Source organism: Ambystoma mexicanum, chromosome 1p, assembly GCF_040938575.1.
Source record: "Ambystoma mexicanum isolate Mex_15411 chromosome 1p, UKY_AmexF1_1, whole genome shotgun sequence".
Taxonomy (NCBI): Eukaryota; Metazoa; Chordata; class Amphibia; order Caudata; family Ambystomatidae; genus Ambystoma; species Ambystoma mexicanum.
Window position 1 is genome coordinate 1,146,314,039 of NC_090921.1, and position 19,291 is coordinate 1,146,333,329.

The 19,291-nt window shown below is 46.7% G+C and overlaps 1 protein-coding gene across 1 annotated transcript in view; it reads right to left on the reverse strand.

Annotated features, from left to right (window-relative positions):
- LOC138450119 (uncharacterized) overlaps window positions 1–19,291 on the reverse strand; it is a 75,690-nt gene that overhangs the window by 56,281 nt on the left and 118 nt on the right. The window lies entirely within an intron of this gene.

The window sequence follows — 19,291 nt, forward strand, 5'->3', positions numbered from 1 at the left end:
CAGGTCAATGGACTACTTGTGCATGCAGATGGGCCTTCATTTCATGGCATTTGTCTATTCTATGTCTTTGCATGCAGTGTCTCTAGAGCCATGCATTGTTTGTGCTTCACATGCACCCTGTTCGCTCCCTTGCAGCATATGTTATGTATGATGTCTGTCGCTGACATGTGCTGGAGACATGGTGGCTGTGTCTTTACACCGTGCATGTGGCATGCTGGGTTCCCCATGGACCCTGCCTGGGCGCCTGGAGTCTATGGAAATCTGTAGTGTTTGTTGCAACGTGGTCTTCTCTTGATACCTGCACAAAACATGGATTCTGCATCGGGTCAGAAGGTAAGGTTTGGGAAAGCTGTTTTGCACAGCATTAATGAGAAGTTAATTCTCTGTTCCCAACCCCCACAACACACGGCTGTGGGAGTCTATTAAAGATGAGGAATATGTGGGAGAACACAATCCATTCGAAGCACACATTACTTAGCCGGGCATTGAGCCCTGGCCGCACATAGGTGCATGGCCATGGCAGGGATGTGGTTCTGTGTGGCAATTAGGCAATTTTTCTGCATTGCTTTGGTGGGTGCATGTCGCATTGTGATACCTGTAGTCATGTTGGTGTAACTGATTGATGCTGTATATGTCCTACTGCTTCTCCGTGCAGGTAAGTCCGACATGTGCATGCTACCTGGTCTGTACTCTGAGGTTGCTGTGAGGGGTGGTAAAGTGCGTATTTCACATTTGCTTGTCATGCCATCCTTTAAGTGGTAATTTTCACCCCATACCCCCTGGGTATGTGACCCCCACTATCCAGGTCTTTTGTCCTCCGTGCCTCTCCATGTATCCTGGCAGTGTGATGGTCCATGGGGCCATGGCATCGTGGGTGGAACCAGGGTACTGGGCACAGCAGTGGGTGATGATGAGGTTGGGGTCGTGCATCACCTGCACATTCAGGGAGTGGTAGTGCTTGCCACAAGCGCAACATGGGTACAGTCCAGGGCAGCGATCACATTTGGCATTTGGGCAACAGCATAGAACTGTGCCTTCATGGCATTGACCTGTGCTGGGGTGGTGGGCAGTGACATGTGGCATTGCACTTGACGCAGGAGGGCTTCAAGCACCTGGGCCAGCACTGCCAGAACGTGGGCTGTGCCATGCCGTGCATCATGGCCGAGGAGTGCTGGAAGGTGCCAGTTCCAAGGAATTCTAGGATGGACACTAGTTTCAGTAGTGGGAGCACAGCTGTCCTGATGTTTATCCTGCTCCCTATGTCATCCTGTATTGTGGTAAGCAGATCTGTTATGGTCTCCCTTTTGAGGCGGTACATGGTGACCAACTGGCTGTCAGTGAGGGACCAAGGTGAGGGCCTGACCCTGGGGAACACCTTGCTCTCCTCCTCCTGCACACCCACCCCATTGTACAGCCTCTCTAATTCCAAGCGCAGCATGTGTAGCTGCCTGTCCCAGCTCACAGTGGCTAGTGGCAGCATGGTGTTCGGAACTATGTTTGGGGTGTGCTTTTTGTATCCCTTTGGGGTGTATTGGGATCACCTGTGGCTTAATTTCAGGCACCTGCGGTCATTTACCAGCTCCATGTTTTCGGCAGTATTAGTGCCAGTTTTTGGCGCTAATAGCGCTGGACATGGACTGTGTTTGGGCCTCATGTGGTCGGCTGTAATATCGCAGGCTGATTTTACAGTCGGCGGTATTTGTGCCGGCTCGTGATCCGGCGGAGCGGTATTGTCAGCGCTAATTCCATTACCACCACTTTAAAGGATTATCGCCGAACTTGTAATGAGGCCCAATGTATCATATGAATTAAATTCTTCATTCCTTCTGCTTGCTGAAAGCATTTTTCCAAGGGGTTCAGTGTTCTAGAGCACCTTTGTTTATTTATCAATTGGAGCATCCAGTACCTTTATTACTGGTATCTAAATCTTTCTTTTTCATTTTGGCCAAAATAATTTTTGCAGATTAGATATTCGCCTCTTGTAATTAAGTCACCAATTTTCCTGTATCACCCTTTGCATCCTTTTTCAAAACATTAATCCGCTATGGCTGGGGTGAAATCTTTATTTCCTTGCATTAGGATAATTAGCCCAGTGAATGGTATCACTAAATCACATGCTTCTAATGTCCCTTTCGTAATGTGGTTTATAGAAGAACAAATTACTTACCCCTGGTAATGTTCTTTCGATGTTGTCCCTCCCAGGTATTCCTCATATATTATATATATTCCATCCAGCGTTAGCTGCCTCTGAAATTTTTTACAGCAGAGGGCGCCATGGATATCGTGTCCCTCAGAGGCCTCCGTTCACTCTCGACTATGATATCGATATATATAGCATGCAACGCGCCAGTTACCTCAGTTCTTAGTTTTTCGCACAGACGTATGTAAGGCCAGAATATGACCTGACGTTGGAAGAGAGGAAAGTGTAAAACACAAAATTTCTACCAAAGGTAGGGGGAGGGCAGGTTTTGAGGGCAATGAGGAATATGTGGAACATCCAGTCGAAAGAACATTATCAGGGCTAAGTAATGTGTGCTTCAAATGGATTGTGTTCTCCCACATATTCCTCATCTTTAATAGACTCCCACAGCCATGTGTTGTGGGGGATGGGAACAGAGAATTCACTTCTCATTAATGCTGTGCAAAACAACTTTCCCAAACCTTACCTTCTGACCCGATGCAGAATCCATGCTTTGTGCAGGTATCAAGAGAAGACCAGGTTACAACAAACACTACAGATTTCCTGCATTTGTATCCCCCAAACCCGTTGCAAAGTCGTAGAAGTAGCCACACCTCTGGTAGCATGAGCTTGAAAGCTGGTAGGGCCATCTTTGCCCGCCAAGTTGTAGCATTCAGAAAAGCATAAAATAATCCAACGGGAGTCTGTCTGGTTGCAGCTTGACCTCGCTTGTGACCAGTATATCCCACAAAACGCTGATCATTGTGTCAGAGTTTTGCTAGTCTATTGATGTAGAAACCCAATGCTCTTTTTGCATCTAGGCGATGACGCCTCTCCTCCTCTTTTGAAGGATGTGGAGGGAAATAAAAGGTAGGCAGCACAATCTTCTACGCCAAATGAAATTCAGACTACCTTTGGTTTAAAAGAACGGCGGACCCTCAACACAACCGTTTCCTTGTAAAAGTTGGTAAACGGATGATTACAAGATAAGTCTTGCAAATCACCGACTTTTACGAGTCAAGGTAATAGTCATTAAAAATACAGTTTTAATGGTCAGCATCCTTAAAGGACATGAATGTAGAGGCTCAAATGGAGCTCTCATGAGAAACTTTAGGACAAGATTTAGATCCCAGACAGGTACAATGAATGGGACGGGCAAAACGTTAGTTAACCCCTTTAGAAAATGGATCACGATAGGGACCTTAAAATAAGATTCCTGCTCTGGCGAGCGTTTAAAGATAGACAACACTGCCAAATAACCCTTTGCAGTCGCCACTTGCAGCCCCTGATGGGCTATATGAATAAAAAATGGCATCATCACCGATGTACCACAAGAGAAGGGGTCAATATTCTTAGCTCAGCACCAGCTGCAAAGCTTGTTCCAATGGCAGCAGCACAGGGTCTTTGTTGCTGGTCTTTTGGCCAAAAGCAAAACCTCCATTTATCCTCCGGAAGGTCCCAATCTTTATATTTTAACCTCTCAAAAATCAGGGGTACACTTTCAGGGTCCTGATTTCTGGGTGAGGAATGTAACCGCCCTCTTGCGAGAGCAGATCCTCTCTTTGGGGAAAATGAATTGGAGGGCAAAAGGACATGTCCAGAAGGTCCGGGTCCCATGTTCTCTCGCCCAATCCGGGGCACTGAGAATCATGGGCTCCCTGAAAGTCCTGGACCTCCTGGGGACATGAGAAATGACAGGGACTGGAGGAAACGAGCAGAAAATCCCAGTTCACTACAAACGCACCACCCATACCTCCTCTCTCTGAGGAAATTCCCTGGAGCAGAATAGGTCCCACTTCCTGTTGACACTGGACGCAAACAGATCAACTAAAGGGGGTCGCCAAAGGGTGAACATCTCTAAAAGTACTTGTTGAGCCAACTCCCACTCATGAGAGACTGTACTCTGCCTGCTCTGAGCGTCCGCTGCCATGCTCTCTTCTCTTGTCTAGGTGAAAGGCTGAAAGAGAGATTTCTTCTTGCAGTGCCCAAAACCAGAGCTGCATTGCCTCTGTGCACAGTGGTAGTGTCCCTACACTTCCTCTCTAATTGAGGTAGTATGTGGCCACTGGGTTGTGCGTCATTATCATTGCATTCTTTCCCCGTACAGCAGCGCTAGACTGATTGCCCTCAGCGCCAAAAGGTTGATGCAGCGGTTGAAATTGGGATTAGTTCACCAGGAGCAAAAAGCAGCTCCTGGGTATCAGGCATAATCAGTTAGGCAGGAGATACCAGTGGGGGAACAGGAGCTAGTATGTAGCGCACAGTAAATCTAACTTTGCGCAAGATGTTTTGTCCATTTTATGTTATCCAAAATACTCTGTCCCTTCAGTGAGTTCTTTATTCTCCTCGATATACATGGCCAATCATACACAGCTAATATCAAATAGCTAGGTTTGTATGGAACCATTTGCCACAAGAGTCAAACGTAACTCCAAGTAGTTGTTAGTTGCGAGCTAACCAGGCTCCCCTTGGCTATAAAATAGCTTCCAGCTCCTGGCAATTTCGAACCCTGGACTACAAGTAAATCGAGACAAAGGAAGGGCCAGAGATTGCCTGCTGGGAAACCCAGCAGCCAAACTCTGAACAAAGGAAAAGCAGAAGCACAGTGGAGGACAAGAACGGTAACAGAAATATCTAGGGAAGAATAGGGTATGCAGTAATAAAACTGCGTCAAAAAAGTCGTCTAAAAAAATTGCAGAAAAAATGCTGTGGTTGGACCCGGTAAAGGTGTACCCCATTATACCATTTACCGGGTAAATCCTTAAATGGTATATCTAATTGGTCCGGGGGTTGCAGGGGTGTCCTCTGCATCCATTACATGATTGCGGCGGCAAAACCACAGCCTTTTTGCCGCGATTTTTGGTGTAAACAGACATTTTTGTTGTGATTTTAACACATGGAACCAAGAATAGGCAGTCAAAGTAAGCAAGGTTCAGGACAGAGACCAGCAATGAAAGAGGAAAGGCAAGTACAAAAGCCGCTAACTGCAATGGTACAGGAGACTAGAGCTGCATACTAGAAACCATGAACCGTAATCAAGGAACAGTGGACTAAACTGTAGACCAAGAACAAGAAAAACTCAGGACTGAAACTCTGGACTAGGATAACAAGGGCTGGACTGGAACATGTAGCAGGAATACAAGGGACTGTATGGGGGCGGAGCGGTTGCTGAGTGGTGCAGTCCTGCAGTCACTCTACTCAATCCTGCTCTGAGCAGAGTCTTTCTGCTCTGTCTACCCTGCTGGTTGACTGGGAGGAGCTGCTGATAAAAGCCCAGTTGGACCGCGGAGCGGCCGCAGAGTTGTTGCTGAGTGGTGCAGTCCTGACGTCATGACAGGCAAGACGGCGACGGAGGAGACTGAGGAGCGTTGCCTTAGAAGCACCAGACTCAGACGAGACGGCGCGCCTCCACAAGACAAAGAGAATGAGGACCCGGCTGGTCCTGAAGATTTCACAGAGACAAGAGGTAAAAGGAAGATGGGTACAGGTTTTGTGCCCCCTTCCGCAACATTAAGACCAAGGCAACCACGCATACCCGTTTTAAAGCCCCCTTTCAGCATTTCCAACATTACCAACATCCCTACTGAATTGCTGCACTCTCTAAATAACTAAAATATCACACCTGCTAGATCCCCCCCGATCCTTTTCAACATCCGGAACACCGAATCCCCAGCTCGGCCTGTATCTGATTGCAGGCAAACCTTAGGGACTCCAGTTCCGGTGTAACGCACGATGAACTTTCTGTTGTAGAAACCGCGATGGAGCCAAAAACTGGAATTAATGACCTTAACATGGACCCCAATGACACTACCGTGCCATCTGATGTAGACACTATGCCTGATTAAAAAATAGAGAAAATGTCCCTAACACTGACTCTAACGTCATCCCTATGCCACCAAACAATCTAAATCAACCTGCAGTGAATGACAACGGCTACCCACCAGCCCCACTCATCAACAGCTCCCTACCAGCCCCATGATCTGCCTCATGATCCGCCGCAGGGCCGTGGGCCTGTAGGGGCTCTGAGGCTGCTGGATGGGCCTGCTACAGTAATGGGAGTCCTCAGGCGAGACTGCGCCGGCTGCGGTGGCAGTGGACGTCCATGCGCCCGAGGAGGGAGCGGGCCTGGGCGTGTTGGGAGAGGGGGGCGGGAGGGGACTTGGACTGTCGCCGCGGGTGGAGGAGGAGCCCCAGCAGGGAGACGACGCCGCGCTCTGCGCTCTTGGCGCTGCGCCTCCTGATGGAGCTGTGCCCGTGGGGGCCGCCGCCGCCACTGGTTCGGACTGCGGGGCATGCGGAAGCCCCAGTAAAGGTGGGGGAGAGAGGCCAGGACCGCCAAGCCATGGCGGAGAAGGGGGAGGAGCTTGCAGCTCAACACGAAGCAAGTGAGGCCACTGACCCCTGCTGGCGGCCCAAAAGTACTGACGAGGTCAGGCAAGCTAAAAGAAAGGAACGTGCTATAACAGCACTCAAACAAAAGAAACTGAATGGGTGGAAATACATCACAAAACCCTACCACAAGTCAAAAAAGTAAAACATTCAAAGCACCCTCATATAATCAGGTGGCCAACTTATTCAAGAAAAAGGGAGTAAGTACCCCCATACCACAAAAAGTAATCTCGGATGGAGAGCTTCTGGAGGGGTGGGTGGCGGTCGAAGAGTCTATTTTGACAGAACTAACACCAAACAGCCAGGAGGAGAGGGGAGTTGTCAAACAGTTGTCAAACAGAGGACCGTGGTCAAACCACTACAACTTGAAACGCCATTAAGGTGGCATTTTGGGAAACCCCCTCCTGCCTCACCTATTCCCCACCTACCTGCACTGACAGCAGGTTTGCTGCCCCCGGAGCTTAACCTGACTATTGACAACCAAAAGAGTACCCCCCAGCCCTTGGAGGAGATGGAGGACCTGAATGAGGGGCTTCCATGTGGACACCCGCAAGTGGAAGCTTCAAGCCATATCCACCATGAACATCAGAAGGAATTAGGAAGCCCCCCAAGGTGTAATGAGGCCTCAAACCTACCCAAAAAAAGCTTGGTAATGACACTGCCCTGTGGAACCCTTGGAGAACTAACACTCGCACCCGAGGCGTGCCCTATTCCAAGCAGACCGAGGGTGGGAAGAACTCACTACAGGGGGGTGTAAAGGAAACACCACAAAAGAAAATAGACCTAATGGGAATAATGTCCACAGTGACGATCGCACTTGCTCCCTTTAGCAAACTGTATGAAACCCTGAATGATTCTGTGAGAGACCAAGCAGCAATCATGGCCCTAATGCAAACTAAGTTAGAAAAGCACATACTGATTAAAGAAGTGAGACAAGAAAATACCAGAGACCAAGGATCATCGTGCTCACTTGACTGGGAGAGGAAAACACAAGGAACCCAGACTAGTGACAACTGCTGGAACAAAAACAGTGTCTTGACACAGGATCTGGAGGGAAAAACACAAGGAACCCAGACGAGCGACAACGGCCGGAACAAAACCAGTGACCTGTCATCCGGTGGAAAGAAGGTGGCGAACACGCTGGATAACGGCTGCATCAACATGGACTGCTCGGGAATAATTCTGATTGCAGCGGAAAAGGTGATGGGGGCAAACCCCAAACTAAATCCCGAAATACAAAACAGAAAGAACTTGAAAACTTCTTCTATAAGAAGTCTAAACCAGCGGACAAATCAAATCCAAAAGCAGTACCAAATCCTGACAAAGCAGAAGCCAAGAAAGTAGTCTTAAAGATACTGACCCCACCAAAATTGTCAAGACGTACTGCAACGGCGAGACGAAGAACTGGGGCCAGCGACCCCTCCAATGCAAAACCAGCAGGAAATGGAGAGTCAAGAAAAAGAAAATTCTCGGAGGAAGAGAAAGCGGAGGAAGAGTTCAACTCTATGGAGGCTTTATTGAACTTAAGTACATATACAGTCAAAGATTCAGAAACAGACATTCCATCTCCCAAGCCTAGATCACGAAATGAAAGCGTGTCTAGACGTGATGAAGCACCGGACCCCCATTCAGGGAACCAAAGGGGGAGAAAGCACAGTGTGGAAGAAAAAAGGAAGGCTCAGAAGCCTCTCCCACCTAAAGCCTCAAAGACAAGAAGAAAGAGTAACTCTCCTCATGATAAACGTAGTTATGCTCCAAGCACTGGATGTAAGAGGCCTCTGCAGAAAGGGACCAAAGCCAGGAGGAATTCAGAGAATCTTCCTAGAAAGTCATAGAATTAAAGTGAGAGAACGAAGCAGAGGCGGATCGACCCAGGAGAGGAGTAAGGAACGGCCAAGGAGTGGAACGAACAAACGCATCACGACAGACTTTTACAACTTTAAACTGGAGAGAAGGATAGAAAAGCCAGACAATTTCAGGCTAAGCAGGAACACAACGCTGCGTATCTTATATCAAGTCCCAAACCTACGACATCTGACCTCCCATGACATAAAAATCATCGAACCATGCGAGAAAGGACGGAGTGATCGGGCCTACCTACTAGGGATGTAACGGTATAACGGTATACCGTTAAAGATACCGTGAACCACTTAATTGAACAATAATAACCGTCACATTGTTTATACCGTTATACCGTTCATACCGTTAAGTGTGCTTTTCAATCTGATTTGGAAAGGCTGCAGTAAGCAATTGCTGCACAGTCTTGGTTTTGCACTGTTGGATGTGCCATCTGCCAAGTAGTTTCAGTTGGAGCAGTTTTTAATGCCATTCCATAAACCACACGTGCCTTACACAAAATCAATATGTTAGCAATAGGAAGAATAGATACAGTGCCAAGAAGGAAAAGGGTTTACTTTGGGTTGGCGGCTTTGGGGTTTATATATTTATAATGGATAATGTTCTCTAAACATATGGCAATGGGGGATTTCCCTGGTTCTATCATTGAATTTACATATAATAAGTCACAATGCGAAATTCACTCATCTCTGTGGGTATTCCCTGCTGCCATACCAAAGGGTAACATGTCAGTGATTACTGAACACCTTTTGGCCCGCAAGTAAACTAAAGGCTGTAACGTAAAGAGAGAGTGCGTGTGTGTGTGTGTGTGTGTGTGTGTATGCGCACAAGCGTATACTACCATCAGCCTCCATTGATCTGTGGCATGCAGGTTATCAAGATGGCAACATGTTCATCTTCACCAGTAGCCAGTGGGGGAGCAAAAAGCCTAAATGACCCCTTAAGAAAAGCTATTCAGTTTGCCTTGCCAGTTGCAGCAGGCCTCCACCCTACCCCCTCCTCTCCACACGTGTGTTTGTGTTTGGTGGAAGCAAGGCCTTTCAGTGGAAAGTATGTTGAAAAGCCCAATTCTGGCCCTGGGTGCCTGGTTTTGTTTGTGATGATACATCTGTCAATTTATGACCTTTTAGAAAATATTTGTTAAGATTAGTTAACTCCACCTGCTATACCGCGATAACCATGATATACGGTCATTTGGCAAGAAGGTTATCGTACCGTCATAAAACAAATACCGTGACACCCCTACTACCTACACATATCATCTCCACTAATAAGCAACATCTTAAAGTCAGAGATAGACAACCTCCGGTACCTGGGATATGACCTGAAAGATATTCAGGACATTCGAAAACAGAGGAGTCATCGGCCGCATAGAAGCCCAAAGACGAGATCCTTAACTAGGAACAAGAAAACAGTGTTTGAACAAAAACGCCATAACAAAGACAAAGAAAATCATTGGCTGAGTCAAAAGTTCCAATCTACACAAGATAAACAAAGCATACATGGCTCAAATGGGTCGAAGTAAAGGAAGAGGAGTGAAGAGTCATTCTATCAAGACAGCAAGAAACACTCAGAGGGTAACCGACCAACAAACCCGGAAAGATGGCCAAAAGGCACGGGAGAAAAATAAGAATCACAATAGCTCGAAGCCCCCGGAAATCCTCCCGAGTGGAGAGAGGTACTGAAGTTAGGAGCCCGGCCCTACAGCACAACCGGAGGTGGACATCAAATACACGACAATATGCAAATAATATCTAGCAATTAGTGGATAGAAAACCCTTGTTGAGCCAACTGGCAAAGCCGTCCCCCCTGACAATGGGTTCATGGAACACACAAGAGTTTTCCCACCTGACGGCAAGATCCGATGTCAACCTAGGAGCATTTGCTATCCTGTGTTTACAGGAAACGTGGCCGTTGACGAAGCCTTACCTCGATGGATACACCTTGACCTTTACCCCGGCAGAGAAGGGAGCCACTGGAAGGCTAAGAGCGGGTCTTTTGACAGCAGTAAGATCGGGATGTGGCTTAGTGCTTCTGGCGGAACTATATCTCTCTCCGCTCATCCAGGCTACTAGACTAGGGTGGCAACCTGACAGTGGTGAAACAGGGAAGGAAAATCCTCAACAAAAATTCCTAGTCATTAATACATACTGGAATCCAGCTGAGATTGCCACTGACCATTACCTAGAGGCTATCGACAACCTTCTGGAGGAGGAAAGCGAAAGTCAACAACTCACCCACATTATTATAAATGGACATCTAAATTGTACAATGGATAATGATGCGACCCTCACATGCACGAAATCTACAATGGATGCGGTCAGAGCAAAACAATGTGGTAACCTGATGGACAAATGGGACCTGCATAATTTGCACTGGCTACGCTCTAAAAAGAACAAGGAGATTCCAACATGGCAAAGAAGTGATCGAAAGGGGACCATCGACCACACTATCGTATCGAAGGATCTGCTGAGTATGATCAAGTTTTTTAAAGTGGTCAAAACAGACAACAGTGACCACAACATCTTAAAAACGACCTGGCACCTTCATAGGCCAGTGCAAGAATATATGTTTCAAGGTTTGGAAGCAGGCCCGAGTGGCAACCACCTAAGGTTAACGGCGAAAGCCATCAGCAAAATGACGATGGCCTACAAAAACATCAGCAATAACCCCATTGATAAGCCAACCGGAACTGCAACTGTTGACTATGTGCCGTTGCTGGAAATATACCGCAGACCAAAACAATAAGTGGGCCCTACGCACTTAGCTCATAAACACAGCTACAACAAGGAACTGGTAAAGCAAAGAGCGTCCTTGAGAAAAATCTGACGAATGACAAAAACTACCAACTCAACAAAGCTGCAAACGAAATACCACCTAGCTCAACGCCAGTACAAAAACTGGGTGAGACATCATTGCGCAATTCTTCTGCAACACGACGCAGAACAAATGTTGCGTACACTTACGAAGAAAAGCAGCAAAGAATTCTGGTCGTTAATTCATTCAAAAACATCAAGCACTCAGACGAACCTACAGAAAAATGTCAGCGAAGAGAAATGGGGGGATTTTTTCAAGTCACTGTATAAAAAGGAGGAGAGCCAGACACTGAACATCCGTGGGCTTCAAGCACCAAACTGGGAAATACCTTGCGACTGTGATTCAATTACATCAAAAATCAATAATCTAAAAAACTCTAGAGCACCAGGGCCGGACGGAATCTCTAACATAGATCTGCAGAACAACGTTGATACCTGGGCCCCACTTATTGGTCAGATCTTTCAGAACTGCAACATCACCAAAACTGTACCCCCCTCCTGGAAGACTTCAATGTGGTCCCGATTTTTAAAAAGGTTTTTGGATCTTGTGCTTTGGATGGCCTGAACACCTGGCTAAAAGAATCCAATTATAGAGACCAATTCCAGACGGGGTTTGTCAGAAACATCAGCACCACAGCGAGCATTCTTCTATTATGCTCTCTGAAAGCAAGAGTTCAACAAGGAGCGCCGCGAATATTCATGGCCTTCGTCGACCTCGTGCAGGCGTGCGACCGTGTGAGCGAGAACGCCTGTGGGCTAAACTAATTGGCAGGAACTGCCTAGAAAAAACCTTAGCCCTAATAAGAGCCCTTTATGAAGGCGCCACTATGAGAGCACGTCTGAACGGTGCATGAACTCTATCAAAGTTAATTTGTACTGCCCGAGGAGTAAAGCAGGGCTGTCCCCTAGCTCCAGCACTGTATAACGCCTATATAGTAGATCTGGAAGACAAGTTCATTACAACTAGGTACTTTCCCCCATCGCTAGGAGGAGAGAAAATACAGAGACTCCTTTATGCAGATGATATCATCCTACTAGATCAGACAGCGGTAGGGCTCCAAAAACAGCTCAACTGCTTGCTCTCATACCTGGGAAATAACCACCTAAAACTTAACAAAAGCAAAACCAAGATCATGGCCTTCGACACCACAACTCGAACAGCAGGCAAAGAAAAATGGAGCGTGGAAAATGAGAAAATCAAAATTGTGAAGAACTTTAAATACTTGGGAGTGACGCTAAGCAACTGTATCACAGAAAGACCAATGCAGGAGATGTTAATAGCAAAAACAAAGACCTTGTCATGCCAAGCACGGATGATCGACAGGAAATATGGAAAGTTCTCTCTGATTCCAGTGCTGTCTTTCTTCAAAGCTAAGGTCGTCCCGTGTATAACGAACGGAGTTGAAGCCATGCCACAAATCCCGAGGCAGTTCTGGGACAGACTGGAAGGGCAATTTTGGAAGAAGGTGCTGGGGTTGCCAATGTCTGTTCCTATATGTCACATCAGACAAGAACTTTGCCTACCCTCTCTGAAGGGGATTGTGGCTAGGAATACCCTGATGCTTTTTAGGAAAGTGATCATGGACTCTTCAGCGCCCGTTTTTCGAGATCTTGAACAACAAATTATCCAGTGGAAAAAACAAAATCTTAGCATCATGGGAGCAATACTTTGTAAACCTGCTAGAAGAGGTGGCCCTGACTAGAGCAACTCTAATACAAAAACCCAACAAAGGTAGTGAAAAGTGAAAAAATTGAACGAACTGGGCTGGATCAGAACTCAGGATAATGCTGCCTCATACAAATCAATCAAAAACTTCTCCACAACCCCAAAGAGAGTTAACGACAGACAGGCTATTTAAAGAAAATCCCGGATAAACAGCTGCGCAACACCTTTCTCAGAATCAGACTGAACCTTCCAAAGACAAACGAGATCTTGGCATGAAGAGACGAGTCACCTTCAGACAAGTACCTAAACTGTAATACCCAGCAGGTGGGATCCACCCGACACCTTCTGTTAAGGTGTAAGGGAACCCAAGAAGCAAGAGAAATCTACCTAATGAAACACCTGAGCAGCTCAACTACATCTGACGAAGAAGACTGGTGGAAAGGTCTGCTGGGAGGGTAAAAAACTGAATGGACAGTGGCGGTGACTCTGTTCTTCAAACAAATTGGCCTCGTACAGGAGCACAAAACAAGTTCAGGAGACAAGGACAATAATGGACGCCGGCACAAGCCGATGCTTAAACTCTTAAAAGTGATAAAGAAAAAAGAACTACTCAATTTAAACTGGAGGGATGAAACGTTTGTGAAAATTGTATTACAATTGAAACAAAAAAAAATACAAGGGACTTTAACTCAGGGCTAGAATAACAAGGGCAGAACTGAAGTTAGAGAACAAGGAAAGTCAGGACTGGAATCTGAGAAGCTAAAGCCAGTTAACACAGACTGTGGGCACAGAGAAAGGAACCCAGGCATGGAACAAGAGAACTGGTGGTAGAGAGCAAGGGTCTGAAGACAGGGAAGAGAAGGCTGCAAGCAGCGTAGAAGGGCTGCAGTGCAGAAAGCACAGAGGTCCAAGGGCAGAAGGCAGGGGAGAGTAGGCAGAGTAGCTGGGGTACCAGGCAGGGAGAATAGGGCACTGGAACAGGAGCAGGTTCTAGCCGCAACAGAAAACAGCAGAATTCTGAGGGTCATGGCGCAGAGGTCTGGGAGAGAACTCAATGAAAGAGCCCTGTGCTCCTGCAGGCAGCTGCTTAAATACTGACCTGCACTGTGCTGAAGCAGGTTCATTAGCAGCACCTGGAGCAGCACACCTGAAGGTAATCTGCCTCCTCCCTCTCTGATCATTCATCATTATGATCTTCTCTGTGTGTTTTCATCTGCCAGAGGTGCTCTTGTACTTGGTTGAGGCTCATATTGTGTTCACATTCCCATATTTTAGGTGCTGATTTACCAGGAATACTAGTTGTTGCAATGGGAACGCTAGCTGCTGGTTGGGAATGGAGGCTAGCCACTGGGGTTTGAGATGATAAATCCCAGGGTGTGTACTGATCTCTTATACATGGTTTGTACCCATTTATCTTCAGGAACCTGAGTGACCTGTTTGGGAAACAAAGTTCCAGAAACTTTAGGGCACTGGTCAGCTAAGCAAGCAGATCCTGAGCAAACAACTTGAGCCACTTGAATCCCATTACATACTCGGGCGCGAGTCCGCCACTATGTGTGAAAAACCTTTGGCTGCAGCAGTGTTTGGACATTAAGCCTGAGGCATGGCAGCCTGGGATAAAGGAGTACATGGTTTGTGCACAGGGCGCAAGTCGATGCATTGTCAGAAGAAATGCTATAAGGCACATGAGTGTTCACTGTTTGGACTAACAAAATCTGCAAGAATTCATTGGAGGTCATTACGACCTAGGCGGTAAGGGGTTAACGGCGCCTGTAAAGGAACAGAAGACTGCAAGCAGGGGAGCAGGCCTGCAGTGCAGGAAGCACAGAAGTGCAGGGCAGAAGTCAGGGGAAAGTAGGTGGGCTGCCAGGCAGGGAGCACAAGGCACTGGAACAGGTTCTGGCAGCAACACGAAACAGCAAAATTCTGAGGATCAAGGCACAAAGAGCTGGGAGCAAACTCGATACAAGAGCCCTTTGCTCCAGCAGGAAGATGCTTAAATACTGACCTGTAATCTGCCTCCCTGTCTCTCTGGTCCTGGGAAATTGAAAGCAGCACTGGTCTCTAGAGCTTCTTGGGATTGTGTTTCCGAGACTGATGCAAAGGAATAACCAGGGAATGAGAACTGCTGGCAGGTGCATTATGGGAATTGAAGTCCATATTTTCGGATATACTGATTTGTGAAAGGAAATGTTAAATAATGATTCAGGGCTGAGGTCTTCAAACTGTGGGAGCCCAGCATGAAATGTAAAAAAAACATTTGGGGGAAATGGCAGGGCCGGCTCACATGGTTGGACTGGAGCATGAAACAAACTGTCTCAGTCAGTCACCAATGAAAAAGTGGCCCGCAGTTGCAAATGGATATTCATTCATTTTGTCATAAACTGCTTAATGTGGGCCATTTTGACTGGCCCACGCTAGCATTTTGCATTTTTGGTACGGGCATTGCCCTAAAGGCCAGTCCGAGCCTGGTGGCTCATCCATAATGGGCAAGGGGGCGTCCACCCAGTGGCCCCCTCACCCATTATGGAGGAGACGAAGAGCCAACCCAGTTAAACACTGAGCGCTCCCCCAGCTGCTTTTTCCAACTGAGGAAGTGCTCCTGGGCTGGCTGAACTGTCAACTGACAGTTAAGTTTCCCCGCCGCACATGCTCACTGAGCCATGCAAGGCTGGGGGCGTTTTGCTTCGCCAGCCTTGCATAGCTCATTGGAAATGCTGGCTGGGTCACTGCATGTCTGTATGTGCGAGGGGGAGCTCCTGTGCCTCCTCGCACATATGGACAGAGCAACCTGGAGCAGGACGTTTCAGCACTCACGCGCAGGCCCCTGCAGAAGGTACTTTTATGTTTCATACATTTTTTATTTAAATATATGTATGGATGCGTGCATGCTTGTGTTATGTGTGAGTGTATGGTGATGGATGCTTGTGTGAATGATAGACTGATTGCGGTGTGAATGTGTGTTTGTTTTGGTCCGTTGAGCTGCATTTTAAAAATTCCTTTTTGCACAATCCCTCTACCCACATGCCAAAATCAGCTCTCCCTGTGAGGTGCTGTGGAGCCCAGGAGACAGGGGTGGTATTTTTACTGGATATCTATCATAGATGTCCAGTCAAAAATACCATGCTTTCCCTTCCCCCTTGGCATCGCAGCATCTTGCATACACAAATAATATTGATTGTGTTAGGCCCTGTGGGCCCAGGGGACAGGGTTTGTATCTTTTTACTGGACATAAATCATAGATGTCCAGTAAAACATGGCATGCCTGCCCTCTGGGCCCCCAAGCACCAATTGAAAACTGTTTGGCTTTTTACCCATTTTTTGCTCTACAATGCAACATTTTAACCCATTATTTGCACAGGGGGGAAAACACCCGGAATAGCCATGGGATAGTGATGGGAGAAGGGTGGGGAGAGCCCATGGTCTGTGAGGGGATGAGGGAGCCCACGACTGTGATGGGAGCAGGTGGGGGAGCCCAGGGTGCAGTGACAGCGCTTAATAGTTCATAGACATAATGTCCATTTGGTATTTTTGGGGGGCACGGCCTGCCCAAATTCTGCTCGGGGGTGGGGAGGCGGGGAGGTATGGCCAAAAAATGTGTAGACCACTGATTTGGGTCTTCTCTGAATAGGTTAGAAAATACCCTGCTGGTCTGCAGACAGCACCACCCAGAGGCAGAGATGCAGAAACATGACAGTTCTCCTAGAGAAATGACAGAAGGAACTTACCTTTTAGTACTTGTCTTGCAAACAGGAAACAAAACAGGTATTTCTAGATCCTAGGGTCACCCATATACCCACCCGCCCTAGGGGGAGGAGCCTAGAGATCTGACCCAGAATAACCTATATATATTATTTTTTACTCAGCCATTCCACAGGGTGCCTTTCTTGAGGCAGGTCACCTCATGTGGTAAGGGCAGGTGAGGGAGAAGGGGCAATGGAACCTGCAGTGTCATTCTAGTTGGGCGGGATGGAATTTAGTGGTTGGGTTAACTAAGGATTATGGAATCAGGGACTCCCGTACTAAGTAGATATAAAGACATCTTCTCTCCTTTGCAAAATAAACATCATACATCTTCTCTCCTATGCCAAATAAGCATCATTGTATCAGTGCTTACTGTTTTACCTAGGCATAATGCAACTTGCAAATTCACTCTCATAGACTTGACTAGTGGATACCTGTCAATGCTAGGTTCTGCTGCCAGGCCACACCATTCACAATCAAATCCCAACATTCAGGGCACTGGATAATATTCACTGCCCCCTTATCCAAATAATGCAAGTTACTACTGCTTTACTAATTGGGCAGAAGGGAACCTGGCAATGGCTTGAGTACAGGGGCATGGGATGACAACGATGTAGCTACAAACGTTGTGATAGATGTTAAATGTTAAAGGTATTTGTACCCTGCACCGTCACCAACGGAATTGGTCCCCAGGCGCTCAGGCGGATCTGTAAACGATAAAGGTGGGATGGGTTAGTAAGGTGAAGAAGGGAGTAGTAGGATAGTGAGAGGAGTGGTGTTCTGTTGGCAGCTTCAACTCAGTATACAACGGATGCTGAGCTTTGGTGCGGGTATCGGATCGGAGTCAGTCCGCGTGTGCTGTTGTTCCGGCTTATGTGTTGTTGCAGTGTTGTGAAGTGCATGCGGCTTGTTGTGCGAGAGATGGTTGTGTGAGTTTTTTTAGTGAGATAAGTACGCAGAGTTTGAGCTTATATTGGTTAGTGGGTTACCTGACCTTTACCATGCTAACATTCACAGTTCTGAGTGTGGCACTTGTTGGCCCTCACATTTCCATCTAGACGCGGCGCAGGCCAACGCCTAGGACTCCATCCAGGAGTTTTTTGAGTGAGATAAGTATACAAAGTTTGAGCTTATATTGGCTAGTGGGTTACCTGACCTTTACCATGCTAACATTCACAGTTCTGTCCGAGTGTGGCACCTGTTGGCCCTCACATTCCCATCTAGACGCGGCACAGGCCAACGCCTAGGACTCCCTCCAGGTGTGGTCATGCCAACATTCACACTCCCACCCATATGCGGTGCAGGCTAGTGTCCAGAGACCCGTCCAGGTGTGGGCAGATAACCCTGAACATTGCATTAGTCCCTGGGACTTCAAAGGGAATAATCGATCAATTATACAATTGTGGGACTTTTGATCCATGTATCAAGCAAATGGCCAATTTTGGAAATGACTATACATTAGCCAAAGCATGAGCCACCGCTGTTGTCTTTGTTACTTCTTGTTTGGGTCATATGCCTTTGTTTTAACATGTGTACATACTGTACTCTTTCTTCCAGGAACGAAGCAAGGCTATTTCAGATCACAGCTCTAACTGTGGATCTCAAACTCCTAACCTCATGCTTTTAGTATTCACAGTCGTCGTGTTGTTGGGAACTGAGACTTCAATCGCTCTATGGGGCTAGTTAGCGATCTGTGCAACCACTGCCGTTTGGGTTCGGAAAATTAACGGATGCTACTGTAAACAGTGAATTGATCATAGATCGGATCTTTTAAAGTGCATCGGTTGAGGAAATTATTGGACTGCTGCTATAAGGGCAATAAACGAACTGCTACATAACCAACTGGAAAGTTTACCCTGCACATTTAACGAAATTACACTGATAGTTAAATTGCACTGCACGATCAATGTCCGAAATAAACAACTTTATTTTCAAGGCAGTTAGGTGTTGAATGATTTAGCATTACCCACTCACCGAGCAACTAATGGGGGCAGTTGAAAAGGCATATTTGTTAGTTATTGTAGTTTAGTGTCTTTGATGAGTTAATAATTATCAGTCTGCGGGACGACGCTGCTGAATTCAACGTACCGGTCTAGCAGCAGCTATCTACTCGGCATACATAAAACAGATGTAGATGGACACATGCAAACAAATGATCGGATAGCGGTGCATCCAGTAAACAGCATGACAGCCAAATATATTCAATTAAGGGCAACTTGATGTTCAAATAATCTTGATCCGAAATAAACATGGCTTCGTGTATCATCTTCAAAATTAGTTTTTGTTTTTTTGGTTTAAACAGGTGCACGTTTTTACTTAACAATACTCGTTTCTATAAGTTAGGGCCAATAGAATAACGTTTGAGGGGCATTTCTTTTTAATCGTATTGCTCCGGTGTGTACAAGGGAATTGTTTCTATTCTGTGCTAAACAAAATCTCAATATTTGGTTTGACGCTAAATAAAAACACTTGCGACTGCGAGCTTGTAAAGTCTTTCCCAGACCGAGGTTCCAAAGTCACGCGAATTTTTCATCGTTGGCTCGTTATGGTGGCACTAATCAACAACTCCCCTTACGAGACACGCCGGGTAGTAACCATTCATCGGCCTAGAAATCAATTAAAAAAGATCGCCCAATAGAT